This window comes from Myxocyprinus asiaticus, chromosome 15, assembly GCF_019703515.2.
Source record: "Myxocyprinus asiaticus isolate MX2 ecotype Aquarium Trade chromosome 15, UBuf_Myxa_2, whole genome shotgun sequence".
Classification (NCBI taxonomy): Eukaryota; Metazoa; Chordata; class Actinopteri; order Cypriniformes; family Catostomidae; genus Myxocyprinus; species Myxocyprinus asiaticus.
This window is the reverse complement of record NC_059358.1, coordinates 13,882,450-13,901,300: the sequence shown is the minus strand read 5'-3', so window position 1 is coordinate 13,901,300 and position 18,851 is coordinate 13,882,450. Positions and strand designations below refer to the sequence as shown.

The following is an 18,851-nucleotide window of genomic DNA, read 5'->3' as shown; positions in this document are numbered from 1 at the left end:
CACTGTAAGAGAAAACCTGCCTCAGCATCTGTGCTTTCATCTAAAGCAACTGTATTGTAATTTTATGGCTCATTCTGTGTGATGGTGTCAAGCAGACTTGCATTATGGGCTGGAGAGAAAAGCCACGGGTGAATCCAGAGTCAGGTCCTATTGGGCGCATCAGTTCCTCAGCAGTGGGTAAATCTGTGGTACATAAACAAGAACCTGGTGACGCATATCTCATTAAGGCTAATAATTCTCACTGGCCAATTTTCATTTGTAAGCTTCATTTACATTGACGTTGTAAGGGCGCATCTCTCAGCAGGGGAACATTAACAGCCCTAGCAACTCAACTTACTGTTGAGTAATGGCCTTGCCAACAACTTCCAACTTGTTGTAATTATCACTGGTAGTCACTGTGGCAGACCCTCGTAGCCGTGCCAGTGACCAATGTGCTTCTTCTTACACTAAAGCACTGACAAGCCATTGTCCTGCTGGGATCTGATCCATACAGTTTTTCTCAGCAAACACAACACATATTGCAAATGCCGATTGTTAAAGTGTTAAAAGTGAAAATTATTTGAACTAAAATGAATGAATATAACTAGAGGCAGACCGATATATTGGTTTTACTGATTAATTGTTGCCGATATTTGCATTTTGGAACTATTCGTTGTTGTCAAAAATCTATCCCCAGTGTTTTTAAGGCTTGTTTACATTTAAAAGTCCCATGTTATGCACCAAATCTTACTTTTTCCTGGTCATTATGGGGATTTTGGTTGCACAGTAAACTGTATTTGGGATTTTATTCATTTTGGCACTTGTATGCCTCAATGTCTGAGCCCTTCATAGTAAGGAAAGACTAAGAAAATTTTGCAACATTCTATAAATCGATTTTAACGATCTGCCGATTAAACAGTTATCCACTTTTCCACCACATTTGTTATCGGTATCGGCAAAAAACACAATCAGTCGGTCTCTAAATATGATATGATGAAATACTGACTAAATTTAAAGGACATCTTGGTCAAAAGACAAAAATGATGACTAAAATAAAAAACTGTAAAAATGAAAACTGGTTTATTTAATGTAATTCCTTTTCTAATATACTTTCAACAGCAAGCCCCAAAAGGACAAATGCAAAATAACATGCATCCACAGGGTAAAGGTACTCTATGAATTACATTTTAATTCACTCTATTACAATATTGTTTATGTTTGTGCAGTACTCCTGTCCTTTTTGTTTTGCATAGATTTGTTGCCAAAATGCATGCCATCTCTGACATGGAATCAGAGAGAAATGTGAGAGGCAGTCATCTATTCCCTCACCCCTATTTCATTCTTAACTGGTGACCTCTGAAAGAAGAGGCCAAGATTTAATCAAAAACTGTTGATATGTGTGACACCCTCCAACCAAAAATCGAGTTGTTTTCAGTCAGCTAGTTGGATGCCCATGGTACAAACAAGAGGGTTGGCAAAAATCTCACGTCCTTTGGTTTAAACTATTACTGGAAACATTTGCAGAGAAAAGGCTGCTAATCAAAAGGTTCGAAGCAGTGGCATGAACACCGTGACTGGCAACAGTTAGCTTGATGCTGAGTCTGACCTGACTCTGCAGTGGAGGCAGGTTGGAGGGTAGACGGAGAGAGGGGAGTCCTGCTACCCCCCACATGCCTCTCCTCGCAATCCCCCACTGATCCACTGATCTGCCTGTACACCTCCTACAGTGCCTCTGTTTCGCTCGCAGCACTCTGACTGTATGTTTGTCCTTCAAAGAGGTGATGAATAGAATGTATTGCGTCACTCATTTTATTACCAGTCAAAGGTTAACTTCAACAATACAAGCTTTAAGAAAATAAATTGTCTCTCAAACCTGCAGGTTCCAGTGCTTGCGTCTCAGGTTTTTTGGGGTCCAACCATTTCTTTTCCCCAGAAGCCAAAATGGCAACAGGAGTGGGTAGCGCTCCATCTGTGGAGTTTAGAGAGTCATGTAGTGACACTAGGACAGAAAAAGTGCATTTAACGGACTGATCAGAACATACACAGCTTAAAGAACATTTTTAATCAAAAAGCTCTTTACCTTTGGCCAACATCCCACGTCTTTCAGGTACCTTAAACAAAGTGGAACAGATTAAAATTAGGGCTCCATGATTTGGTCAAATAATGATTTATTTTGAGACACTGTGATTGCAATTTGAACTACAAAATGATACACATTGAAAATTGAATTTTGTTAATGCTGAGACAAACCTACAAGTACACAAATCCATTCAATCACTTTGAAACAGAAGCTCTCATGTTCAGTAGGGTGTATAAAAAAAATACAAACTAGCCTTCATGAGGTTCACATCACATGCTTATTGTAGTAGACTGCAGACAAAACATAATGCATGCAGAATCTGTTGGATGTAAGGGATAAAGTATAAGCCAGTCAATACTGCAAAATAAACAGGATGGATGAATAGACAGGACGATCAGGTCTTGTATCACCCTGCATTTTTTTAATGGCTGTACATTATCCCACTTACATGTACCAAACACATAAATAAAAGGAAATTAAATATTGATTTGAGTATTTTTATTATGTTAAGAAAAGAATGTGCAGTGCTACAAGAGACATGACACCATCACAGCTATGTAGGAAATCGGTTGCCTGGGACAACTGAGCCCTTGTTAAAATATTGCTGTGTAAGTATTAGTTGCTTATTTCTTGGACAGTATATATTATTAAGTGCAGATACAAATATCTGTCAAAAGCAATTTGTTTCAATGGATATCTGCATAATGCAGGGCTCGTTTTACTACTTAAAAGGGCATTCAAAATATTGATTTACCTTCTCTTGAGGCTCTTCGTCACTTTTCTCACTGGCCTCTTCTTCAAAATCTTCACTATATGCAGGAGATGCTGCCACAAACACAATAAACAAGTGTTTTATTGCTTTAAGTAATACCAGCAAATCATATCTAATCAATTTTACATTCTCTCTGCTGTGCTTTTACTAGTATCTCTATTCTTCCTCTGTTCTTCCTCATTTGTTGAATCAATCTCTTCTCCCCTGAAAGGAACACAATGAAGTTAAATTTAAAGAAAATGAATATGCAACTGTTCCTTCACAAACAGCAATCATAGTGCACATTATGCTTCTTCTCATTTCTTCAGACAGCACAAGCACCTTTGTGGGGAGGTGAGGGTGGACTTCTCTCGTACTTGGTTTGGTTTGGAAGAGTCGATGGAGGATGAGGTCTCCTTCTTCAGTTTGAATAAAAACCTGGTCTTGTCCTCCTCATCCAATGCATCCAATCCTAGAGCACCTGTGCTTGCTCCCGGTCCAGACGCCATCACAGAATCTATATTGAAGTAATCACAGATGGTGCTGGTCAAACAAACAGAGCGGTTGTGGACTTCAGCACTTCAGAGGTAGGCTGGGTGAAGGAGCATAGACTGAGCATAGAGACTGACCCTCAGGCTCTAGACTGTCTCTGCTGAAGATGACCGGATCTCCTTTTCCTTCATCCTCCAAGACCAGCTCTCTTGACTGCTGTTCATCCACCTCTTTAACAGATGGAGTCTTCCTCAAGGATATGAGGAAGGACTTTCCTGAATATGTCATCCCTACAAGTGAATGAGACCAAATGTTGTAATCTGCAGGTCTGAACTGGAACATATTCTACACTTTCGTAACATCTATTTACGAAAGGTTCACTTTTAATGTTAGTCAAAAGTTTCTTGCACAAAAAAGGCCATTATTTAGTGCTACATGACCATTTTCGACCCCCTTTCTGAATCTCAGGTTTAGACTTTTTTACTATTGTACCTTTAAGATATCTATACGTACTGTTCTCTATGCACATCAATATAGTTCACATTGTCATTCAACAGTCTGGCCCAAATTGCTAAACGCTCACAAAAAAAAAAAAAAAAAAAAAAAAAAAAGATATAAACATTTTCTCATGGTTTCTGTTTCATGGAACTATTTTTGCAATTTAGATTTAATAAATGGTTAGAGGGACAGTTTGTCATTGTGAACTTTAGAGTATGTTAACACAGATCACCAAACCTTTATTTAAAATGAGCTGACAAAATCCTGTTTCAATTATATGTATAATTTAACAACCAAATTTTTTCTAAAGAAAAAAAAAAAAAACAGCACAGAGTTAAGAGGTGAGGTGAAGTTCAAAACGGACTCTCTTGATTGATAATGCATGACTAAAAACAATGTTTGAAACACTGGCCTTCTATGTGGCCTCTTATTATTCTGAGCCACACGCATTCAAGAGATTCAGACTTAAGAGAAATTACTGGCACAGTACGTTCTTCAAACAGGCACTAGGCCAAGGGTTTGTTTACTGCAAAAAAATTTTCTTAAAATATTCTGCTGCAATTACATGTAACCAAAACAACTGTATAACACAGCACTGGTCTACTGCGAATAATTATGTGTAATGGTAAAATTACAAAGAGCATTTTCCCCAAAAATATAAATTAAACCAGCATCTATCTATCGATCTACAGTATTTATCTATCTATCCATCCATCCATCCCACTAAACATCTTAAATAACACAAAATCTACTGATGCATCCCTTTGTCAGAATGTCCACGTTTGTTTTACAACATGACATTTTGAAGTGCCACTGACTCTTTACCATTTCCTTTCTCGATTGAATAACCACCACTGCCCTTCTTGGGTAACTCAGAGTCCATATGGATGGGACTCTTCTGTCCTGATGTACTGGAGGAGTTGTCAGGTGCTTGAGATTGCACACAGCGAGAGTCTTCATCTGATACCCTTTGCTGTTCTAAACAGTTAGAGTTGTCAGGTGATGGCCTCTTTTCATCAACTGCATCATGTTCAGGACTCTCCTGCCTGCCTGTGTCATGGGAGGCCTTCTTCTTTGACAGATGAATATTGGATAACTGGCAGACCCTATCAAGGACTCTGCTACGAGGTTTAGGGGTGGGCTTACTAGGTACTATTGTGCTGAAAAATGGCCAAGAAACAGAGTGAGAAGAAATAACACAACAGAAGTTAAACAAAAATCTGGTACACAGGAAGGCAACAGGTCAATATAGTGACAGACACACTGCCAAAGAGGGCTCATATAGGTGTTACAGTTGCAATCAAATATATTCAACCCCACTGACCAGCAAAACATTCTGGTGATGTGAATTAAAAACCATCAACTAAAACCTCAGTAAACAGTCAAAGTAAGTTTTTAATACACATTTGACTGATTTTGAGAACAAAGTGTTCAGTTTACCCAAATTTTAAAATAAAAAATAACTAATTCTCTCCACAAATGTCATGTCAAAAATATTCAACCCCCAAAGTCAATCATTTGTGGAGCATCCTTTATCCTTAATAACAGCAAATAAATGTTTCAGGTAAGTGTTCTCAGGCTTCAGACACCTCTCTATTAGAATTTTTACACATTTCTCATGAGCAAAAGCTTCCGGCTCATTGACATTCTTTGGTTTCTGTGCTGCCACTGCTTACTTGAAATCCCAACAAAGGTTTACAATGGGATTTTAATGATGGACTGAAAGGGCCATTTAAGGACATTCCACGACCTATCCCTGAACCAGATTTTGGACAACTTGGATGTAACCTTGGTGTTATTGTCTTGCTGGAAAGTCCAGTGATCACCGAGCTTCAATTTACACACTGAAGGCATCACATTTTTCATGCCAAAATGGCCTGATACCTGAAAGAATCCATGGTGTCAGTCACATAGTCAGGATAGCCGTTTCCTGCAGCCGCAAAACACCCCAATAACAGGACTGACCCACCTACATGCTTGAATGTGGGGATGGTGTCATTCTTGTCATCTTACTCCAGACGTACTGCTGACCCATGGGTCTAAAACTAATTTTCAGTTTAGTGTCATACGTCTATAAAACCTTCTTCCAGGACTCCACAGATCTTTCCTACTTCTTTCCTATTACTTCTTGAATATTCAAGTCAACATTTCCCTTGGTGAAGTTTTGCTTTCTTCCACACCCCAAGAAGGTTGCTGTTGTACCATATTTAAAAAATGTATGAATGGTGCTGCCAACTTTGTCTATTGGAAATTGAAGTGCCTTGGAAATGTACTTTTAGCCATGACCATTCTTGTGTAATGAAATAATCTCCTCTATTAGCTTTTGAGACAGCTTATTTTTTATTGCATTTTTTGCATAGAAATACATTTTTGCTTACAACACTAAACTTACATTTTAAAACTTAAATAAGTACCACTGCAGATTGATGACTTAATTTTGTTTTAAAACAATTACTTGTGTAGCCTTACATATTTAAGAATCAGCTACATGCAATAGTGGTTGAATAATTATGACATGGCTGTATTTTTTAAAAATCCTGCTATTTACAAATATTAGGTTATATATTCACACTATGACTTGAATGTGTCACTCAACTGATATACAGTTGTGCTCAAAAGTTTGCATACCCTTGGAGAATTGGTAATATATGTACCATTTTTAAAGAAAACACGAGTGAGCAGGCAAAACACATTTCTTTTATTTCTTATGGGATTGATATTCAACTGTAGGTTATAACAGAATGGCACAATCATAAAACAAAACATGGCAACAATGGAAAAAAAAATGAAATGACCCCTGTTCAAAAGTCTGCATACCCTTAGTTCTTAATACTGTGTATTGCCCCTTTTAGCATCAATGACAGCGTGCAGTCTTTTGTAATAGTTGTCTATGAGGCCCCAAATTCTTGCAGGTGGTATAGCTGCCCATTCGTCTTGGCAAAATGCCTCCAGGTCATGCAAAGTCTTTGGTCATCTTGCATGAACCGCACGTTTGAGATCTCCCCAGAGTGGCTCGATGATATTAAGGACAGAAGACTGTTATAGCCACTCCAGAACCTTCACCTTTATCTGCTGTAACCACTGGAGGGTCAACTTGGCCTTGTGCTTAGGGTCACTGTCGTGCTGGAAAGTCCAAGAGCATCCCATGCGCAGCTTTCGTGCAGAAGAATGCAAATTGTCTGCCAGTATTTTCTGATAACATGCTGCATTCATCTTACCATCATTTTTTACAAGATTCCCCGTGCCTTTAGGGCTCACACACCCCCAAAACATCAGTGAGTCACCACCATGCTTTACAGTGGGGATGGTATTCTTTTCACTATAGGCCTTGTTGACCCCTCTCCAAATATAACGCTTATGGTTGTGACCATAAAGCTCTATTTTGGTCTCGTCACTCCAAATTACAGTGTGCCAGAAGCTGTGAGGTGTGTCAAGGTGTTGTCGGGCATATTGTATCCGGGCTTTTTTGTGGCATTGGCACAGTAAAGGCGTCTTTCTGGCAACTTGACCATATAGCTCATTTTTGTTCAAGTATCGTCGTATTGTAATCCTTGAAACAACCACACTGTCTTTTTCCAGAGCTGCCTGTATTTCTTCCGAGGTTACCTGTGGGTTTTTCTTTGTATCCCGAACAATTCTTCTGGCAGTTGTGGCTGAAATCTTTCTTGGTCTACCTGACCTTGGCTTGGTATCAAGAGATCCTTGAATTTTCCACTTCTTAATAAGTGATTAAACAGTACTGACCGGCATTTTCAAGGCTTTGGATATCTTTTTATATCCTTTTCCATCTTTATACAGTTCCATTACCTTGTTACGCAGGTCTTTTGACAGTTCTTTTCTGCTCCCCATGGCTCAGTATCTAGCCTGCTCAGTGCATCCACGTGGGGTTGAATAATTTCGATTGCAACTGTATAGGCTGAGAGGTCATAAAGTAAAACGTACGACAAAAGAAACATGCGACAAGAACACTGGAAGCTCTGGAAAACAAACTAGATCCTGATGTTAAGTGTGATACCACAAAAAAAAAAATAAATAAAAAAAAGATGGATCCAGAATAGGTCTAAGTCAGGGAAACACTGCGGATACATCAGGAATCTAAGGGAATAACCTAAATGGACAGATCACCCCTCCCACCCCCCCCCAAAAAAAAAGAACATTCTGTCATAATTTACTCACCCTCATGTTGCTTTAAACCTGTATAACTTTCTTCCATAGAACACAAAAGGAGAGGCAAAATATTAGACTCGATCAGCATTCAGTTTTATTGTATGGAAAAAAAAGATTAATGAAAGTGAATGAGACAGAGGATAAAATTCTGCCTAACATCTTTTGTGTTCTATGGAAGTCAGTCATTCATGAGGGTTTGGAAAAACATGAGGTGAGTAAATGACAGAATTTCCATTTTCAGATGAACTATCCCTTTAAGGATATTTAGGTAAAATCATTAAATAATGAAAGTGTACCCAGAGGGGGACTTTCTCTCTGTTTGGTTTCATCCTGAGGATTCACCGCTTGGGACTTTTTTATTTTAGTGAATTGTTTTGTGGCCTTACCTGTAAGAGTTAAAGAAACAGAAAGAGAGAGACAGAGGGAGTGAGAATATAAGTGAAAGAGTGAGAGAGAAAACAATATACTGCCCTAATAGCACAGACAAGACAATTGTCAAATACAAAAATAATCTCCAGAGCTGGGTGAAACGTGAAATTTGACAAAGTACATAAGTGCTGATGGCAGAGGAAATGTTTTCATTTGTTGAAATGCTCAACAGTAACAGCAGTAAATGATATCTCTATGAGGACATAGTGGAAGACAATCTTCATTCTTGGAAATGTAAGAAGTTAACATTTACCAGACACACAATGTTCTTTTATCAGCTTACTATGCACTCGTTGAACACAAAACTAGATGGGTAGTTGACACATACCTGTACGTAATATGTCAATGGGTTTTTAAACGTCAAGATTTTAGATTAGCAGTTGAATGTAAGTGAAATGTTAGGTGCTATGACTGGCTTTTCACCACTGTTTGCATTTAAATAGTAATAATATCTTTTAAATAGTTTTTCATAGCATAGTATTCACTACTCAGGACTGCATGTGGATTTTCCTAAAAGTATTTCATGTCAACTCCCCACACACAAAATTTGGAGGAAATGTATTACTTTCCTTAGTTCTTATTATGGACTGCTCTTTGATTTGAGAAAAATATACAAAGCAATATTTAATATATAAAAAAACAAAGCAATATTTGTTTAGTCAGCATAAAAATATCGACTCATTTCCTTGCTGATAAAAGTTCTGAAAATGTTTTATAGGTCTACAGAGTGATTTTCAGAAGTCATTCATGTAATTAGATTAAAGGCTTACAGAGACAAAAGAAAGGCTAGTTCATCCACATTGTGTTTATGTAGTAGTAAAGACTTAAATCGCTGCAAAAAGAGCAGAACAAAACATAATGTTTTTCCATTATGCCATACAGCTTTAATGTAGTTAAAAATACACTTGTAAGGCACATTAGACCATCCCAAAATGTTTTATGTTAGGTGTTGATAGGCAAACAAAATCTAAAGGCAAGCAAGTGCAAAGAAACAGTGACACCAAAAATCCAACACAAAACAATTCCTTTAAGAGCAGACTGTAATGAGAAAACCACAGTTCTTCATTCCCGGAGGACAAATTAGCCTGCCTAGATGACTGTCAGGCGAAGACCAGGGTAGGTTTATTCATATCAATAAACCAACTGCATCAGCTTATCTCTTGGATTATCTATGCAAGATAGCTATCCAGCTTCATTCATGTTCTAATGTGCACGCCAACAACCTAGCAGCTTTTATCATGGACATAAACACGGATTAGTCAAGCTGTGGATTTGGAGTGGATTAGAAACAAAAGCCGCACATTTCATGGTTAATCAGATAATTTTCTTGCATCCCAGAGGAACCCTAATCTGGAGCTGAAAGTGAAAAAACAGCCTATACTTTTGAGCAGGGAGACAAGTTTTGCCATGATTTATTTTGTCTACTGCTTTGTACTTGCTTCCCTCAAGTGGACAAATGCCTTAACTACAGTTTTGTTTTGAATACCTCCAAGATTACTGTAAGATAGTTGAATGCCTCATTAAGGTAACACTTTCCTATCCAAAGAGACTTACAATACAGTTATTTAAAGGTATAGTTCAACCAAAAAATAAGAATTCTTCATCATTTACTCACCCTCAGGCAATCCCAGATCTGCATTACTTTCTTTCTTCTGCAGAACACAAATTAAGATTTTCAGAAAAATATCTCAGCACTGTAGGTCCATTCAAAGCAAGTGAATGGTGGCTAAAACTTTGAATCTCCAAAATACATTTAAAGTTGGCATTGAAGTAATCAATATGACTCCAATTGTTAAAACAATATCTTCTGAAGCAAAATGATAGGTGTGGGTGAGAAACAGATTAATATTTAAATTCTTTTTCACTGTAAATCTCCATTTCCACTTATACATTCACATCCTTTTTTTGTTTGTTTTTTTGGCGATACGCATTCTTTGTGCATATATTACCAACTGGAGAGGGCTGGTCAATGGTGGAGATTTACAGTAAAAAAGGACTTCAATATTGATCTGTTTCTCTCTCACACCTATCATATCGCTACAGAAGATATGGATTTAGCCACTGGACACTTATGGATTACTCTGAATCTCCAAAAATCACATAAAGCCAGCACAAAGTTCTGCCCATCATTCACTTGCACTGAATGGACCAATAAAGCTGAAATATTCTTCTAAAAATTCTTCATTTGTATGTGTGACATAAATTCCATCATCTGTGTGCATCATCAGTGCATGCGCCGGCCATTGACTGTACTAAAAGAGTATCACAAACAAGTTGTCATGGGCATGCATCAAACGCGTTCATATTCGCTCGCGGTCAGAAGAGTATACTCACAAAGGCAACGTGGTCAACCAGCCGCGAGCTGATCTGGAACCCGCAAAAACTAAGTATACCAGGGCCTTAAGGCAGTGTTTTCCAAACTTGGGTATGCGTACCCCTGGGGGTACACGAGGTGACAATAGGGGTTTGCGAAAATAAATTCTGAGATTTACAGTTCTTTTCATTTTAACCCAGTCTAAAAGAACATTCAAACCGAGTTTGTGTATTTCTCACTGGCAAAAAATAATACTGTTTACCCTCTAGTGTGGAAACACCAAAATGGCAAAATGGTAGTCATAAAGATCAGATATATAGCATGCAATGAAATAACCCTATCTTTTGCAGTTCATCTTCTCATGCGTCGTGAGTGAGTACACAACATAATGTGGTGCAAGATTCTTTTTTTACAAGCCCAGCACACTGCAAGGTGACCTAGCTAAGTGATAGTTAGTAAAACGGATACTTCGCTGTTTTATCAGTGTCGCACTTGTCAGTCTTTCATGATTTTAGTTAATTTTTGTTTTTTCAAGTTTAGTTTGAAACATAATTTGTATATAAGGTGAGATGCATAGTGAGTTTTAATTTTGATGGTATAAGTTCACAAGTTTTAAATTTTTCTGTAAAGTTGTTTTGAATCAATGTGTGTTGTGAAAAGCACTATATAAATAAAAATGACTTGACTTTTGACGACAGGTGTCACATTTTTTTTTTTTTTACATTCACACTCATTAATTGTCCCCCGCATTTGCTCGGGCCCTACAGCCTTATTTTTTCACTGATGCATGATTTCTTCTCTCAACAAATGAGCTCAACTTTGATGATAGTTTCAAATGTGACATTAAAAAGCACCTTGAGCAATTGCATAGATACTTTCCAACAATGATAGAAGTTGGCCTGCAATAACATGTAAATAGTATGAACAAATATAACATGTTTAACATAAGGGAGTTGATTTACAATGCTAATTGTGTTAATGCGTTAAACATATTTTCAAAATTCTTTGTGTGATTGTTATCAATGCGTTAGAGAGAGGATGCACAAAAGGATGTTTAATGTTTGGAGGGGTACACCACTGCAAAAAGTTTGGGAACCACTGCCTTTAAGGCATTTCAGCAGTTTCATGAATCACCCCACACCTTATAGAGTGTAAAATGAAAACTTTAGCTTTCTAGCCCAGTTGCAACAAAACACCTTAACTAGTGGTTTGATGTGACTGGTCCATTACTTTCAAACACTAGGCAACCATTACTGTTCTCTTGCTGTTTTAGGCAACAGAGTATCACTAACCTGTTCCCCCCTCACTGTCATCATCATTCTGCCACCAAGGCACAGACACTGGGGCCTTCTTCACTGCCCTAGTGGGGGTTTTCCCAAGCTGTCAAGAACACTGGGGCCCAATTCAACAGTCATCAGTGACAGACTGTTAAAAAACACAGTACCTTAAGCATCAATGCATAAAATCAAAACAACTTAAAGTACACCTGTCATGATCCCATTAATGCAGATATCATCATTACACATTCAAATGCGTTTAAACAAACACCCACCTGTGACAACAGTTAACAAAAGACTGTAAACAGTACATCTTTCAGGAATTGCTCATACTCTTGATTCAACTCCTCTTTAGTCAGTCTATGGGCCATAATTCAACACACTGACATACTGCAAGATAAACGTATAAACATTATAAGTGTTATGAACAGATGCTCTTTATAAGAATAAATAACTAGCTGTAGGCATACCACACATACATTGATACCAGTTAAATGCCTTTTAAAAGTTAATATCCTAGACAAAGAGCCTGAGAAAGAGAGTCCACCCGTGCGCCATAACAAACATAATGTTGTTTAACTGTTTGAAAATGAAATAAAAAAGATGTTTATGTGTTGCGAATCTCGGTTTAGCGCGTTAACTCGATAGTCATGGCAACCGGGAAAAAAGGAACACCTACCAAAATAAAGGAAACATTGGAAGCAAAAGGGACTCACCAATACAAAAGAAACAATTTCAGATTCAAATCAAATAATGTTCACATTATTTTGAAATTATGCTGTTCGTCGTAAGACTCAAAATGTTTCTCTCACGCTGCGACAACAAACGGGGGATTACTGACAGTTTATTGGTCATGTTACGTCACGTGCGTCCGGGGATTTGATTGTTCAGCACAGTTGGCCTGGGTTGCCATGTTGGAGAAATCTTCATGTTTGCACATAGGAAAAGATGATGCTCAGACTTGAGGTTTTTCCAAATGATTTCGTTGCAAACCCACAGTATTTTTTTTTTTTTTAAATAATATGTTCTTGTACAGGTATATTACTAAATGTACTTTAAATTTATTTTCAAACATTTAAAGAACAGAAAATACCGTGTACGCTCTAATTTGAAATGTTCTAATGCATTGGCGGTTCATCACCTGTAGGGGCAGTGTTGTTCCATATATGAATATTTGCTGCACTCTAGGTCATAGTGTGCGTACAACCAGGTCCATTGCAGAAAGAAAGTTGCAAAAATATGACAACACTGAACAACATAAAAAAATAAATAAAAAAATAAATATATATTTTTTTATTAATGCTAACGTTACTCCTTAACATAACTGGATGTGGAAATAAAAAAAAATCTTGATAATATTAACTTAAAGTTAGTTTCATGTTGTAACCGGTGGGTCGCAGGTCTGTTCGGATAGGGTCGTGGACAGCAGGGAAAGAGCAATGTCATGGTTCTCCCTCCATTTGAAAAACTTCCTGTGGCCACCCAAGTGTAATTTCGGGGTGCCTAGGCAAATTTCATGATATACTTGCATTCAATGCTTTATACACACTAAATATGTTTCTGATCTGCTCTGCCCTAACCTAGTGTGTCACTGGAGAGCATGTCTGTAAACCAGACTTCCCTCGATATTGTGGTGCAGATCACAAAACTGATGCAACCCATTCTATTTAGAATCTTCTAGTTTAAAGCACAATGGAGGAAGTCAAATCTCTCAAACTATAGACTGTTCCAAAATTAAAAACAGCACTTTGGAGGAAAAGAGCTATGCACTAAAATAAAGATTTTTCAAATTACACATTATCTCCATTGCTAAAATTTATCATGATTTTACAGTATACAGTAACTGTAGTATCTTGCCAAAAATGTAATATTTTTAGATTAAATAATCTTAATCTATTGCATATAATCTATTAGACCTCATTTTAATTACAACTGTGGCAGTTGTGATTAAAGTTTCTAAATGTGTTTAGGCTACTTTTTTCATAACAACCTACTATAATTTATTATTTTATTTTATACTATTATGACATCAACAACAAAAATTATGTCACTTGATACATACCCCTCTACTTGAAAACCATGAACAAAACAAAGATTAAAAAAAAAAAAAATTGTGACCCAAGCTACATTCAAGTTTTTATATATATATATATATATATATATATATATATATATATATATATATATATATATTTTTACATGTTGGGTCGCCACTTGATGTCCAATGCAAAATCTGGGTCCTGAATCAAAACCAGTTGAAAACCACTGGTCTAGAATTAGACCAACACTATGTGTATATTAAAATGTAAGAAACAGCCTAAAAACAACATCTAAAACGTGATTAAGATTTTAAAAGAATTAAGCATGTGGTGTGTAAATGACTGAAACTTCAGTGTGTGAGATCATAAAACCATATAAAAACTCCAGCCCAATCTATTGTACATCATTTGCCTTGTCATTTGTATTGCATTAGCCCCCCGAAGCATGCCTGAATGGGACAATCAGCAAATCACAGCCGTGAATTCGGTGAAGCAAACATCTGAGAGTGTGATTTACGCACATCTTTGTCTCCGGTTTCTCTAAATGAATGCATAATGCATTCTAATCGTGACCCTGGTGTCATCAGAGTTCTATCTAACTCTGTCTCAATGAGATAACTGAATGATTGATTAGGATGTGAACGTTTCCCTCTGCCCTTGTTTCACATGTAAATGTGCTCCCACCATCCACCAAATGCCCATAACTTAATGAAGGCAGTGTCCTCTCTTGTCACCTTGACATTGGGATGCTGGTGAGCTCGCTGTTAGCCGGACAAGATCTCCCCATCTGCCCCACCCTCAGTGTAATTCATATTCATGCAAGGCGCTGTTAATATTTTTGGTGGGTTGAGCATCTTGCAAGGGGGGAGGGCTCCATTACAGATAATTGGACTGATCTTCAGTTGTATTTTAACGTCATGCACAACATTGACATTGGTCGTCCTTTACCAAACTTATACATTTGAAAGCCACATAGAATACATTACATTTCACCAGGCTCTGCTTTTTAAAGATTGCTATAACTCCAAGTTTAATTCACCAGGCAAAGAACTTTGAATAAATCTATTGTATTGATGACCATTTTTTTTTTTTTTAGATGCTATGGTGCTGTTTAAGTAAGGTCACACTATGAACTTTGTAGTGCTGACAATATGTAGTACAAAGTCTGAAATGTTTCCAGAAAGCATTGATTATTGTAACAATTAACTATTTTCTCTTAGAATCATAGTTACTATTAATAATTCACCCCAAAATGAAAATTCTGTCGTTATTTACTCACCCTCATGTTATTCCAATTGCTAATGACTGACTTTCTATGGAACACAAAAAGAGATGGTTGGCTGAATGTTAAGGACTGATAGCTTCAGTCTCCATGCACTTTCATTGCATCTTTCACTCATACAATAAAAGTGAACAGTGATTGAGGCAGGTTTGGAATAACAAGAGGAAGAGTAAATTATGTCAAAATTGTCATTTTTGGGTGAACTATCCCTTTAAGTATTTAAATTCCTGTTTTAACATCTTTTTTTAAATTTAAAGTAATTTTTTCTTCTTTTATATGTCATTTGGTAATATCTGCTGGCAGGGATGTGCACAGACATTTTGAGGGGCAAGGGTTCTAAACCTCAGGGGCAGTCGCTTCATAATTGACTGTCAGGGTGGGGGGTCGATGAGACATTACGATCTCTGTTGGAGGGGCACCTCAGGAAAGGGTCAGAGGCTCGAGCCACCAGAGCCACACCCTCTGCACGTGCCTGCTGCTCAGGAGCTACAGTTTAGGGACTACAGAATATTAGCTTTAATAGCCGAACTGACACATTTACAAAATGTTTATCCATCTGCACTGACCCAAAACATGCAGTAACAGCCATTAAATGTGACATTATCACTATCTTCATCATCATGTCTAGATGATCTGAACATGCAGTGAGATTTCAGCCCTGCAACATGACTATGGCCACTCTTCCCACTTTAATTAATTTGTTGGAAATTTAGTGTCACCCACTCTCTTTAAAGAAAAGAGGAATACAAATGTGGTTTCTTCTGTGAATGTGTCTCAGATGGTGTTGGTGGTGAAGGAAAATTACTCTGCACATTTGAGTATAGATGAAGCCCATTAGACACTTGAGCTGGCAGTCTCTCCAGACATCATCTCCTTCACTCGTGCTCTTTTCCTGGCTGATCAATTACTACTGCCTCCTGAAACACTTTGGCGGGGGACACTCAATCCTGGCAGCCTGTGTCATCATCAGCTTTCTGGGCTTGTTGCCTCAGGCCCATTGCTGTCACAAGAAAGCTGTTTACGACAGTAGGGTAGGGGATTTGGCAACTGAGATGGGTGTGTCTATTTTCATTTACATATAAGTTTTAGTGTACGCCCGCCTGTTCAGTTTTGTTAAAGGGATAGTTAATTAAAACATGAAAATTCTCTCTTCATTGACTCTAAAGTACTGTACTGCTGCATTATTCCAAACAGTGGTGTAGTAGGAGTGTCTGAAGAGGTGGGAATACTGTGAATTTTTCAAGGATTCATTTATTTAAGAAATAAAATGTGTAATATTCATTAAAGAAAAAAATTATGGTCTGTTGTTATTATGGTCCCATATGAACTTACAAAATGTTTAGCAGTTTCTCGCTGGTATGGTGTACAAAAACCTACACTACTAAGTGAACCATAGTATGGTATGGTAACTTGATGTTAAATATCTATTTAAATTAATAGGTTTCATTATTGTTCTTTTTATTAATAGAAATGGGTAATAATTTATAATAACTCTAAGTTAATAAACAAATACATACATAATATGCAAGGACGGATTAAGACTTGAGAGGCCCATGGGACGATACACCGCGGAGGCCCTCCATGACTTAACTACGTTCACCTTTATATGCTACAGGACGCTTGTCAGATTTGGTTGGATTTTTCACATAGATGTAAGAAAAGTTTGTAGTAATGTCTGACACGGGCAATTATATGTACTTTTTAATTATGAACCGTTTCAAAATCATGCGTTATTAATAGGGATGTGCACGGTATTCAAATATCAAAATCACTATTCGGAGATCTTCAACCTGATCTGAGTCCGATGGTACCCGACAAACCTACAGGTTTTGGGCCAGGTTCGGGTCAGTTTTACAAGTAAGCTATATGGCGAGTTACGGGCTGTTCACACGTGCGTCTGCGCTGTTTTTAAATGGTTTTTCTATGTAAACACGCACTGGACGGACATCTTTGATCACTGCGCCGCGTCACAACACAGGACCGTCACGAGACACCTGTGCTCTGTTTTACCATTTGTTGCGCTGCATCAAGCTTTTTCAGCGTTGGTGTCACAAATCAACATTCTGATGAAGTTCAAGTTGCAAAAAATGTGACTGTTACACAGGGGCGGACTGGCCCTAGGGAGAACCAGGACTTTTCCCGGTGGGTCAGCTGCAAAACGGGGCCAAACGGGAGGTGATAAGCTGAAACGGGCCGCAACTGGCTGAAGAGGGTCACAAAACCGCGCCATGAAATGCAGAAAAGGACAGCGACACAACCCCCACCCTCACATAGCTCACTGTGCACTTTATTCCCTGCTAATCTGAGATTGTGTTTGACGCATCCATGGCAATAAATGTTCTTTAGTTCCAAGTCCCGACAAAGAACACAATAACCGTTCGTGAACTCTCGCGGTTAACCAAATATTACAAAAGTTTACCGTGCACATACTCAGGCATTAAGGCATCTTTCGCTTTATCATTTAACATTAAATGCATGCACGATTTAAACATTTTAAAGTCATCTATACTGGTGCATGAATTCTGTTGCTTATATTAATTTAAACCATCAGCCATCATTTGTACACAGCCAGGGTAAACTGCACCTTATCTTTTTGTTTGGAATCGTTTTGTAAATCAGACGCTGTTCTCTGTAGTCCTTCAAATAAACACACTGCACCTGTGAAACGCAGATTACCTGAGCGTGCACTCGAGTGCCTGTGCTCGTACTGCTGTTGTCCAGCATGCACTCGGCCGAACAAATGGTATTTCACATAAGGCTGACATTTATGTGGATTTATAACAGAAATCTCAAAATAAATAAATAAATAACTGATTTAGAGCTCGGGCCCTTTGGGTTTAGAGGCCCCCTAGGCAACAGCCCAATCAGCCCGGTGGTTTATCCGTCCTTGATAATATGTAAGAAACTGTTAAGCTTTATACAGCTATGAGTGAATTAATGTTCACTTTTACTATCATACTGTATATTACTATACATAAGAATTTATGGTTATTTGTTGTACTTGTACGATGATGTGCTTTTATGTGTATAGTGAAATTGTTTTCCTACTTAGAAATATAAATTGAAATGATTTGATATCACGAGAAAAAAGGCACCACTTAAAGCAGTAAAAGGCTGAAAAAACGGACATTTGATATAATTACGGGACAGCTCAGTTAACTGGCCCAGCATCTGTGAAGATCATCAAAAACTAGCACGGGTGAAGTCAGTATTTACACAAAGTTTATTAGCTAAAGTTATTTAAATGCACAAATATTTTCATTTTTAGCAGTAAAGTAAATATACATTGCAAATTATGACAACTCAATCGCTGCTGGTGCATCAGCATTCCACTGAAGACTCTAAAAGAATGTCCCACCCCTCACTGAAATGGAAAATATAACTGGTTAGCATATTTCCAGTTGCGTCTGAAAAGAACGTTCTGATTGATTTCTCAGCTGAGTCCCACTGTATAAGCGCTCCCGCCTTCCGTTGCTCCGTGCGCTTTTAGAGAGAATCACAATTCACTCAACGGTGCTGCGGCATCTCCCTAGTAGATTGAAA

General features: G+C 37.8%; 1 pseudogene; it reads right to left on the bottom strand.

The window, feature by feature from the left end:
• The window catches only part of LOC127453396 (centrosomal protein of 162 kDa-like), a 47,498-nt pseudogene extending 34,688 nt beyond the window's left edge, over positions 1–12,810 (bottom strand).
• Between the last annotated feature and the right edge of the window lie 6,041 nt (positions 12,811–18,851).